The sequence below is a fragment of the Scatophagus argus genome, chromosome 20 (assembly GCF_020382885.2).
Source record: "Scatophagus argus isolate fScaArg1 chromosome 20, fScaArg1.pri, whole genome shotgun sequence".
Classification (NCBI taxonomy): domain Eukaryota; kingdom Metazoa; phylum Chordata; class Actinopteri; family Scatophagidae; genus Scatophagus; species Scatophagus argus.
In genome coordinates, this window is record NC_058512.1 from 2,547,365 (window position 1) to 2,559,625 (window position 12,261).

A 12,261-nucleotide genomic window follows, 5' to 3' on the forward strand; every position below is an offset into this window, starting at 1 on the left:
ATCCAAATTAAAGCTTGACTATCCAAGGCTGCGACACAGCATGCACAAATACAGCACATGGCACAGAGGGAAGAGAAAACGAATCAGGCGCATCCTCCATTGTCATCTGCATTTGCTTAACATTCATTCCTCCTATCCTCCATTCTTCCCTTCGCTCTTTGGGCAGTAATGAGAGGCATATGAGGCTGAGTTGAGAGCCTTCTCATTAAAATAACCAGATCAGGAGCCCCATCCCCCGGGCTAACGTACACAACACAGGTGTTAGGAAGCAGCCAGTAACACTAATAGCTGTAATGCACTGCTTCTGCAAAGTGTCCAACAATGAGTCCTGAACAAATGCTGTGAGAATACCAAAGCCTTGCAAAACACACACAGATACCAGACACAGAGACAGAAAGGTGCACCTCAACACACCTGCCGGGTCTGAACGGTCAAATACAACATGTTAACCTTAAGTGTGCAGGGACAGTACAAACTGAACAGTTGTTAACCATGCAGAAACATCTGTTTCTGGGGCCAACAGAAACACAATACAAACTGTAAGAGTAAACTGAGTTATATAAGCCGCCTATCTTAAGACTGTGACTGAATAGGCATTGCAGCTGCTGTCTGTTCATACAATACAAAACAGTAGTGACCAACAATGACCTCATAATTGTGCTCAGCAGCCTGTGTGTGTGTGTCACTGGAACATTTTTATAAGACTAGAAAACCATTGCTGCATCAGCACCACAGAAACCACTCAGTGGCAGCACAGTGGATTCAGTATCATACATGTGGGACGATATTTTACAGTACTGGTAAATTAAAAACAAGTGGCATTTGATAATGATACTTGTCTTTTTGTCTTGTAAAATGTGTGGAATGTGCAAAAAATGGCTGGGACATAAAAAGCATAAATACAAGCAATTATTGTTCTGGAGAATAATAAGCATTGTCTGTTCCTGCTCAGCTGGGCAGCTGTATTACATTTACCACACATTATTTTAGGAGCCAGCACTGAGACAGAGGGGCTTTGAAAGCCTTGCCAGGAGCTCTTCAAAGAGAGGAGGAAAAGCTGTCGGGTTTCTGGTGCCTGTGCAGCTTCCGCTTTGGGTTTGGGTGCGAGTTTGGCCTGTTGATAGCAACTGAGAGAGGAACGACGATGTTTCACAGCCACAATAAGCCACGTAAAGACTGGTTTATGTTCTTTCCTCCATTCTGCATTGCCATTTCAATTTCTTCTTTAAGCACAGAAACACAGGACTCTCCTGGATGATGTAACAATCCTCAAGGTCCATGTAATGGCCACCAGATACAATTCAATTATTTAAACTTTCTTGTTTTTTGTTTTAGAGAAGATATGTTTAGTTCAAGTTTAAATGCTTTACCTTTAGCTGTAGCCAGCTAGCTAACTAAGCTAACGTTTCCACTGTGTGCTGGTTGAAAGTGCTTGCACTGACTTACTTTTCAATGTTGCAAGCCATCTTGTTTTAAGCAAGCACCCTGCAATAAGTCTCTTGAATATTCACATTATGACCACATACATGATACTGCACTAAAAGACTGAGGCAAACGCTACATGGGCCAACAAGTCAGCATCCCCACCAAATGATGATCCATTTGGAACACATGAAATTAAGATTACTAGTCTTCAATTGCTGTGCTACTTGCTCGTATGTTTCACTTTTAACAGGCTTGTTAGGATGAGTATTAACTGATGGGTTTGGAAAACATACTATCTTGGGAATGTTGGCCAGGGTTTCTGGAGTGTAACCTTGCTAAAATCCAACAAAGAGCAGAATGGCAAAAGCTGCTAACGTTAGCTTAACCTTAGCAGCTCTTGCTACACTTACAGCATCCAGAACACACTTCCAGACAGTAGGAGAACACAACACAGAGGAAGTGCTAGATGTGAACTGGGCTTTCTTTAACCCCACAAACTCATACAACTTAGTAAGCTATTGTAGGTAGTAAGCTAGCTGTATGTACGAGGGAGGGGTTTGGAAAACGGTCAATTAACACATTTAAGTGTCAGACTCAACTGAAAAAACAAAAATTATGAAATTTAATTAAAAATGAAGTGCTTTAAGGTTAAAAATAAATAAATAAAAAGACCAGACATGGTATCAAAGAGGAAGAAGAAATTACTTACATGTAACGATGGGTTACTGCAAGTTGTAAGCTAGTTAGCCGCACACGCTAACTGTAATGACGTTCAGACGCCGGTCAGTTAAAGTGCTGTTATTCACTTCAGATGTGTTCTTTAAAATAATTATCTGTTCATGAAAATCGATCCGCAGTGACATCATGCCACTTCAGTCAGGCTCCATCTCCTCATTTTGCCCCTAATTCCCTTTGACACAAACACACACACGCCCACATCCACAAAAACAAAACAAAAAAACACTTAACACAGCAGCACAAGCCATTAGAAAAGGACTCGGCCTGTAAAGTAAAAACACAAGGTGTGCTTTGCTCCCTCAGGCCCTCGCTGATTGCACACTCTGCACTAATGCAATGATTATCCACACTCGATCCAATTTCCTCTTTTTCGTGTGTGTGTTTCTACATGCATGCATGTGATATGTGTGTGTGCGTCCTGCCTGTAAACCACCCACAGCACACAGAGATGACATCACCTTGCAGTGCTTATTCTCTTAGCTCAGTGTGAAACCCAACAGATGGTCGCCAAGCTGGTTTACAATTCTTATTAAAGCACTTTTAAAAAGGATAAAACACCCGATATCTAATCAAAGAGGAAGAAGAGATAAAAAATAATCACTTTTAGCTGACTTTTAGTCTTCTTTGTTCAGATGTGGTGAAGTCATCACTGTCATCTCCCTTCATGATAAAAGACAGGTGTATTACATGCTCTTTAATGTGGATTGGAGGGTAATTTCTCTGGATTGGATGCGATCCAAGTCTCTCCCAGACATGTTGACAGACATAATGAGCAAAGGGGTTTCACGTGAGTTCATACACACACACACACACACACAAAATTACTGCCCTCCTTTCAGGACTGTATATATGCTGCAACCTCGCTAATGTTCGCCAAATTGTGTTACTGTGTCTCAAAGACAAATTGGCACCATCTTCCTCGTCTCTGCCTCTGAACCTGTGAACTTGCAGTGATAAAGATTCCCACTCAGAGTCACAGGCTACTGGCCCCCAGGAATCTAATAGCTCTGCAGTAACGAGACTATAACGGCTTCTTTAATGTGCCTAACCACCCTGAGAGGAGGAGAAGTGTTTACACAATTGAGAGCATGACTGCCATTAAACCTTCTCAACTGAACTACATCACACTACAGCTGATGCACTTCAAAGCTTTCAATTCATACATTTTTTCAGGTCACCCAGACTCTAAAAAAAAACCCCCACATTTTCTCATTTGCCTCCTGTGGTATGTGTGGATGCAGATGGTTTGAGATTACAACCTGATGACTGGCACCAGTCTAACCTGCCCCACCTAATTGAAAGAAATAAATAAATCAGTAATTTGACCAGACAGGAACAAGTCCTTCTAAGTACACCATGTCACCTTGTCAGGTCTCTCTAATATGTGACACCAGGCGTAAAAAATGTCATCTTAAAGAGCGGCCGGTCAAAGGAAGAAAACGCCTTGTTTTAAAATCTCATTTTGACTGAGGGTCTGCAAAGGAAATTTTATGCAGATGGACAGAATAATGGATGGAGGTCAGAGGCAGCTGTTAAAAGAGGTGCCCCCTCACAGTGAACGATCTCTGGAGCAGTTATGGGGTTGTCAAAGGGAAGTCACGACGCTGGTGGAGGGATGGGAGGAGGAGGAGGAGGAGGAGGAGGAGGAGGAGGCGGCCTCAAAGGCAGCTCCAGACGCCTGTCCCTGGGAGATGGATCACAGATGTCTGACCCGGGGCCGCTCCAGTTAATTGTGAAACAAAAGACTTACCTTCTCTTTCTCTCTCTCTCTGTCTGTCTCTCACTTTCTTTGCTCTCTTCCTTTTAATGTCTTCTTTCTCTTTTCTCTCTGAAACTTGTTTTGCTTTATGCCTGCTCTCTGTCTCCCCACACTGTTATTACATCGCTCCATGATTCACTTTCCTTGTGCCTGTGTTTACTTTCCCCCTCCACTCGGTGAGCGACACAGTAATCTCGGCTCTCTTCAGATGGCAAATACCACTTATAGCTGTTGAAGGCCGCCCCAAAATGACAACAGCAAACAAAGAAATGCCTCATTCCCTGCATTCTTGTTTTTCTCCTCCACGGCAAATATGTTTATAAAGGTTCTGGACAAGTCAAAGCAAAGGTCAATTAAATAGAGACATTTGGAAAGAAAAATGAAACAGCTGACATTTACTTTTGATCAAAAATAGAAAAAGTCTGATTGCAGCAGACAACTAGAGTGAGCTATTGTCACAAAGATCCTTTTCTGGCAAAATCTGTTCAATTCAGACACTGGAGAGGTTGAGTGAACCCATGTGGAGTTGGTGAAACTGTGTCGGTGTTTATTTAACCGGAGCGATGTCGCTGCTGATCATACCTGAGATCATATCAAACAGGGTGCATCTGTCGACAAGCCTCATGGCTGGGAACACTAGCCTGGCAAATTAAATTTAATTTAGTCTGTTCATATCAGCTTAATGGCTGCAGCTTTGATGTGTATTGTCTAATCTTGTTTGGCTGAGAGTCAAGCTCGATTCTGTCTTTTATGTGGTATAAAATCTCCCAGTTTAACTGCAAAACGATGGGGGAAATGATCTTGAAACAGGCCAGTTTTTTGCACTGACGCTTGTGTGCGTCTGTGTGGTCCCACAGGTGTCGTAACATTATCCCATCTCAGTCTAGTGGAGTAAGTCACACTCACCTGGAGAGTCCTCACACTGCAAATCAAATCACAGCTGCACAGATCATCAGACAGACCTCTGCTCGGTGACCGGAGCCTCCCTGTCACAGATTGGCGGAGACGTTCAGTCAGAGTTTCCTGTAGTTTTACACCAAATTTTACATTGAAGACCCACAATTTCTTCACTAAAACCCTTTCCAGTGTCGTCAAAATAAATGCAGAAAATGCAGAAGGATTATTTCAGGAAATACTGGACAAGTAAAACACCATCTCAAGCAAGCAACAGGTGTCAGCACTGGTAGCATTACTTTTTAAACAACATCCAAATCAACGAAGCACTTAATAAAGAATTACAAAGAAACTCATGGTAAATCAGCACCATCTTCATTAAATGCAGGAGAGAGAGACAGGAACGGCAGCAGCTACAAAAGGGGGAAAATGGCCAACTACTGTGAATACAGTTAGTAACGTGAGCAGGATTAGGTCAAACCAGTGACCTGCCTCATATTCAGCATGAGTCACTCACTTAAAAACTGGGCCTGCCAAGGTATGATGCTGAGAAAGACAGAGAGAGAGCGTCAGAGCCAGCGGTCCTGCTGCTGAGCTCTGACTACCAGGGTACAGCGGTGATAATGACCGGTGACAGCCTGCCAGTCCAAACCAAAATAGGGTTTCCATGGTGCCGCTGAAACCAGGACCCAAACACAGGAAATCAGGCCTCTGGTTGTGAGATCGGCTGTAGGATTTCTCAGTAAAAGCGAGTGAAAGTGAAAACCTGAGCAGTAAGGCTGAGGCAGTTGGAGCTGTACTCAATATGAAACTACAGCAAACTGATCGACATTCCCCACCGAATGATGACAATGATCAGCTCAGAAAATGTGCTGCTTGTCTCCTTCTCACGTCACTGTGAACTGTATTTGGTTTTTAACTGCTTGTTGGACAAAATAAAAAGAAAGCCACAAATTTAAAAGGAATCAACAATTTGATTGGAGAAATGAGCTGCGATCTTTGTTTCAATGGGTAATAAATTCACAGACCCCGTCTCTTTGTAGTTATTGTTTTATTTCTCTGGCTTGAACTGGGAACCAACTGGAACATGAAATCACATCACGACTTTCAGCGCTGACACAAACACAGTGTCGCGTAATCTCCTTCATGCAGCTTAAAGCCTTTTCCATGACCTAAGCCAAACTGAACATATGATACTGCCTTATCGCACATTACACACATGCCGCCTGTGGTGCCCAGTCGTAACCTTTCATCATTAGCATACAGCTGTGAGCCGGAGACCCCGAGTGACTCCAGTCTCGACTTAATCAATATTCAAACGTGTCTGACACAAGATCAGCTGGTCAAAAAGACGGAGAGGAAAAACAGGAGACGCAAACTGAAGTGAATGCTGAACACAACAGGCAGAGTTTAATGAGCCTGCAGTTGCTTAGGGACTAGATAAAGTGCTGGAGGCCATGCAGCTGCAAAACCCACCATCCGTCTGCCGTGCATTCCCCCGAGACTGACCCCCAGCTCACCACAAAGGAACAAAACCCACTGCAGATTCTTTCTCCTCATTTCACCCGACAGGAGGGTCCTGCCCTCCCCCTCGCTGCCCTCCACAAGTCATTCACTTCTTTGGATGTCTTTCTCTCTAGGGGAGGGTATGTTCCACACAAGCTCTCCACTCAGACTTCAGCTGAACGAAGGGACAAGTGTAGGGTGAGGGCTTTGTTACTGTGAGTGGCCCCACCCTTCTGGTTTCCCAGCAGACAGCAGGCTATAGAGGATAGATGTACCACCAGGAGAGCCGTGGGAGGGGGGGCGCCAAGCTCAGGGTGCGTCAGTTAGTACTGAGAAAACAGAGTGACCAAGAGAGAGAAGGATAGCAGGGGAGAGAAGAGAGAGAGAGAGAGAGAGAGAGAGAGAGAAGGGTGATTAGCTCTGTGCTGCCTAATCTAATCAGCGTGCATGACTGCCCAGCAGCGGAGGGAGCAACCAAGTTTGGTCGAGTATCATTCAGAAAAGGAGGCCTGGGACCAGGAGGACTCATGGGAAAGGTCGCCACGTGAAGGATGCTCACATTTCACACACACATGACATGGTTTTGCACTCTTGTGTATCCGAATGAGGACGAAATGCAACCAATCAAAATGTTACCAAAATCAGCGTCATGACCTTCAGTCACATTGATATGTCCAATACGGTCAATACGGTTCCTGCATACAGTCTGCCACCTGCTCCTGCTCCGTCATTAGTGAGCACTTGTTTGTGAACTAGTGAACGTCCCAAGGCGTTCAGCAGTGGAGAATCTCTGCCAACAAAGCCTCCTGGACGCCCTTCTCCTGCTCTGTATGTGCAGACTGTGACCCAGACTTTTCCAGTGCCGGTGAAACAACCCATCTCTGAGGCGGCTCTATGAAAAAGAAACAAACTCGGACACACGGCTGCTTTTAATTCACTCAGAAAAACTCCTTTTAGAAGCCCGGAATGGAAAACCTTCTAACGTAATGTGACCCAGTTTAGATTTGTATGAATTTTAAGACTGTCTTCCTCGCATTACGTCAATTTTACAGCCAAATAAACAATCTTTAGGGGAATGAGACACGTATAAAAACCCCATCTGTGATGTGTTTCATTAGGGCACTTCCTGGATGCTCCTGTTGAAAGTTTTATTGACCTTGCTCATTGAGAGCCAAATGAATAATGTGGGCTGATATAATGACAAACAAAAAATCACCGATTGTCAAAAACAGATGTTGCTGGGAAAGTGAATGTCCTAACTCCATGCACAAGTGCAAGAGTTGCAGCAGTCTAAACCAGCCTTGTTATCGGGGGCCATCTACACCGGAGGAGATCCACGGCAAGGCTTTGCTGTAACAAGCTGTATTCCAGATGTTAGTCCCAGCCGGCCGGAGTCATCTGATTTAACCTCTGACACGGGAGCAGCCGTTCATTTAGCAGATTTCACACTCTAGTCATGGTGACACTAAGATCCTGGATTTGGTTTCAAGCACACACTGATAGTGCCCAGGTCTGATTTCCGTCAACAGACCATTTGGTGATTTTTATACTCATAGTGAAGTGTTTATTTAGGATCCAAAAGTGTGGAGAAGATGTAGATCAAATCCTCCACTGAAAATAGCACTCCATTCCAGGAGAAACACACTGACCAGTCTCATAAACTGCAGCCAGCATCCTGGATTAATGACAAAAGCGCAGCCATCAAAGCTGAGGAAAGCATGAAAGAAGATGTTGTGGTCTGAATGAATGGGTTAGCAGTTAAGATTTTGTTGTATTTTCTGTAAAGTATCACCGACTGCATCGTCTGCACCAGGCAAAAAGGAGGCTGGTAATATTTTTTCCATGCTTTGAAAGTTAAAGGACAGGCAGGAAAAAAAACATACGATTTCCAAAGCATCTGCGCTGCCAGGCTGCCAAGGAGAGAGAAAACGCATGTATTTTTGCTTTTCTTGTGGTCCAAATGGAGTAAAGGAGCCTTCTGCAGGGTCATGATGTATGAACCCCAGGCTTTCTTTAATGGGCCAAACGCAGAGCCCTGAGGGACCACGTGCACTGGCACAGAAGCTCAGACCACTTTGATGCTAGTCACTCATTCACTGATGACTTAAGCATCATTAAACATCTGAGGATCAGTTGCGTGCCCTTAAAAACAAAGAAATTACAAATAAATGGCTCAAGCTAATTACAGAATATCGACTCACGATGGAGACCACACGGCGGCTGCACTGTTGCAACTTAGCAGCTGTGAGTGACAACATTACAGTGAGTTACCATGCAAAATTACAATGAAAAAACAAAAAGAAAACAAACAACAAAAGCTGCACTGACAACTATAGTGTTAATCTATTAGCAGAGGGAGCCAAGTCCACGTGGAAAAAGACAGCTTACACGGCTCTGATCTTTCCTACCACAATCAGTGACTGCGGTTTGGAGCAGAAACACTGCATGAACACTGCGTCTATTAAAACTCTGCAAGGAGAACAAGCGAAACAGGGCTTTCCTTATGCAAAATACATGACTCCACTGTGGCCCATACACTTCTAATATAAAAGCGGTCTCGGCTCCCGGGGGCCCTTTCTCTTTCCCACGCAAACACGGCTTCACAGGTGGGACCTCAGGTTCTCAGGTTTACTGCTGAAACACAACACGCAAACAAGACGAGAATCTGCGTCGCACTTTGTCAAGACCCCCGACAGACTTTCTCTTGAAGTTACAATAGCAGAGCAACCTTAGACCTTCAGTATGGCCACTGACACACAAAGATGCAGTGCCAGGATCAGGTTTTTGGGGTTAATGATGCTTCTGAAAGGGCTTTGTGGAGCCGAGAAGATCAGCTCGTTAAGTCATTTGCCTACTGAGAGAAAATCTGAGTCATTAAACACAAAGTTATGACTTATCTCACTATAAACTAAATATATATCAGACAAAACAATACTTTAGTGGACATTATCCTGAGCTTTGGAAATTAAGACGAGACTTTTTCTGAGAGCTTTTCAGAAACTATTCTGAGCTTCTGTCATTTTTGAATAAATAATCCAAAAATTGTCTTGTTCGCGCCTCTCAAGTGTGAGAACTGCTCTCCCTTGTCTTAACATTAAAGTAAATTGACTGTTTTTGAATTTCTGACTTGACTTGATGACATGCATCAAACTCTGAACGCCAGATTTCCGTTCTAACGTTTACCCATTTGGTTACACCATGTGCAAAGTCATCCGGTTAAGTTTAATCAAAGACAGAAGAGACACGGGGACAAATTCAAACGGTAGTAACGGCCAGACTGACTGATGAGGGTCAACCCTGGACCACATCGGGCTCATCTGTGCTGCACTGCCTGGCAAAGCATCAGTCTGCTCGGCTTTGCTGCCACGAGTTTCCAGCCCTGAGACAAAATACCAGAAACACAAACGTGGGGGGAAACTCGGGTGAAAGTCACGATATCTGAGTCTCCGACGAAGGCTTCTTTCACAGACGAATAGTCCCTCCAGTGCTGCCATGGGAAAGCAGTCAGAAAAGAGAGGATTTTCTCTTCAGGCGCAGCTACTTACGTGTAACTGCTGGCTGTGCGATTTTCGAGCGACGCCTCTGAAGTTGGAGGATCTTTGGGTTGTCCTCTCTGAAGTCTGTGCGGGTTTAGATGGTCGGATTTGGTCCTGGCCTTACTTTATTTTGATGTTTTTGTTCCTTCCTCACTGTCTCCTCTTCATCCTCCACGTTTTCTCCGGAACCACAGAAGAATGAATGGCTCCGTCCTCCCCTGGCCGGACACACTGCCGTTGGGATGGGAGTGACTGCGCCGTCAGTTCCCTCCCCCCTCCGCCAATCACTGCTGCTCGTACTGGACTCAGCAGAATAAATTATTTATTACATGTCAAATGCTTTGCGTGAAGAGGCTGTGAAGTGAGCAAAACCAAAAGCTGCACCGCGTCAGTCACATTGAAGTGCGGGAGATCTGATTGGTTCCCATGCAGACATCATTAAAAACCAACGCTGGAAAGTAAGCCTTGGTACTTGTACTTTACTTGAGTGTTAATTATGCCACTTTACACTTCTGCTTCAGCGCATGTCAGAGGGAAATGCTGCACTCTTTAACTGCACTCAAAGGTAGTATTTGTAATGTATATGAAGGGGGGGGGCACGTCCACCAATATTCAAATATACAAAAAAATAAAAAAAATATTCAAATATACTCAAAACGTCCCTGCAACATGTTGGAAACCATCCGAAATAATCACCATCGACAAGTCATTTCATTTGATAAGTGATAGCTAATAGCAACTATTATGACATCATATAAGTGAATTTTTTAAATTAAAAAGTCTTCTCTGGTTTCAGTTTTTCAGCCATGAGGACTTCCTGTTTTTCTTTGCCTTCAGTGAACGTTGACTACAGACGTCACCCCCTTCAGACAATTTATAAACCAAACAATCAGTGAATTAAGAACACAATCAGCTGATTAATTAACAGTTGTTGCTGGCTGGCACTGTACTATTTTCATCCAAAGCAAATTCAGTCAAAGTCCTACTTCCTCTTTAAGTTAATGAAGTAATTCGGTGATTGTGTTTGAACGTTGTGTCGTCTCTCTGGAGCAGTTGTCGTCCCAGCGTCTCTGATTACCTCTCATGCTGTAAAGACAAGCCATTCACACAGTATTACACGAACATTTGGATAGTCTCCATGTCACATTCTCTCCAAATCTGTGTCTTAACCTTCACTGGGAGGCTAACAGCTGAGCCACAGACTCAAAGCCAACACCAGTGGCTGCAGATTGCTCACATTCTGAAGGCTCCATCTATTCAGGTCCAGCATGTCAGGCTATATGCTGCACAGCACACTTAGCATTATCTCCAGCCATGAGTCTCTGCAGGCACCATCTCCCGATCCCAGTCCCAAGTCTTGTCTTGTTCACAGAGGACGCTGTGAGGATGTGCACTCGGCCCATTGGAAGAACAGGAACAGTGAAAAACCAAAACTTTTGTGCGTTCATGTGTGCTTTGCACGACAGTGAATGAGCATGAATGGACTATTTTGAGACTGTTGTGACTAGGAAGGGAACAACTGGTGCCAGGACCTCGCTGCCCTCTTATTTGTGCTCCTTGGTCAGTCAAATGAGACTTGAATGGAGTGAAAACACAAGGGAAGTCCCATGACTTGGTCTGGGAGTTTCTGGCTAAACAACTCTGCTGTTATTTTCAATGAAAACAGCCCTGATGTTGTCAGTGCTCTTCCTGTCTCAAACTGACTTTCAGTTTGACCTTCAGAATGAAAGCACACAATCATTCATGTTATGATCCTAAAATACACGACTGAACGAGCTTCAAGGTTAGCTTCCCTATCTGACATCTGAACGGACTTTAAATTTTTGAGGTTTTGAGTGAAATGTCTCGACTGTTCAATAAAATGCCATGAAGGTTGGAGGACATTCATGTTCCCCTTCGGGATGTACTGTATGGCTGCTGTGTCAGTTTAGTGCCAGTTAGCAAATGTTTGCATACTAACAGTCTATGCTAAGCTGTGTTAGCATTTAGCTCATAACAGCCAGTGTCGCTGAGTGTTTCCTGTAGTTTGGCTCCTTTGCATGGAACAGCTAATGTCAAAGGACACAAATGTGAAGCCATTTTTAATGCATTAACTAACTAAGGATTTAATCTGACGTGTTATGAAAATGAGATCTGTTATGAATTATGAGATCTTCTAAAGCTTTTCTGTCTGTGATCACTCCTCAAAGTGATGAGATACTTTAGGAACAAGTGAAACGAGGAACAGAAACACAAAAAGTGTCATGATTTGTTGACAGTTCAAGTGTCCAGTCTCATTGTGCCCCCTTCATCTGTGGTGGTCTGCCTGCACCACGAAGGCCTGTTGGGGACTTTTGGTTTTGTTGTTAGGTGTGATGAGCTGCCGGATTTCCCCCCTTCTTCGAGGCTCAAGGTTCAACACAT

The 12,261-nt window shown here is 43.9% G+C and overlaps 1 protein-coding gene across 3 annotated transcripts in view; it reads right to left on the minus strand.

Moving 5' to 3' along the window:
• lhfpl2a (LHFPL tetraspan subfamily member 2a) overlaps window positions 1–10,124 on the minus strand; it is a 32,223-nt gene extending 22,099 nt beyond the window's left edge. The window contains exon 1 of one of the 3 annotated variants that reach the window (XM_046375429.1): window positions 9,868–10,124. The gene's annotated coding sequence lies outside the window, so the exon portion shown is untranslated. Of the gene's footprint in view, window positions 1–1,835; window positions 1,912–2,134; window positions 2,591–9,867 lie in introns of those variants that run through there. The other 2 variants (XM_046375428.1, XM_046375430.1) reach the window with 2 other exon arrangements.
• Between the last annotated feature and the right edge of the window lie 2,137 nt (window positions 10,125–12,261).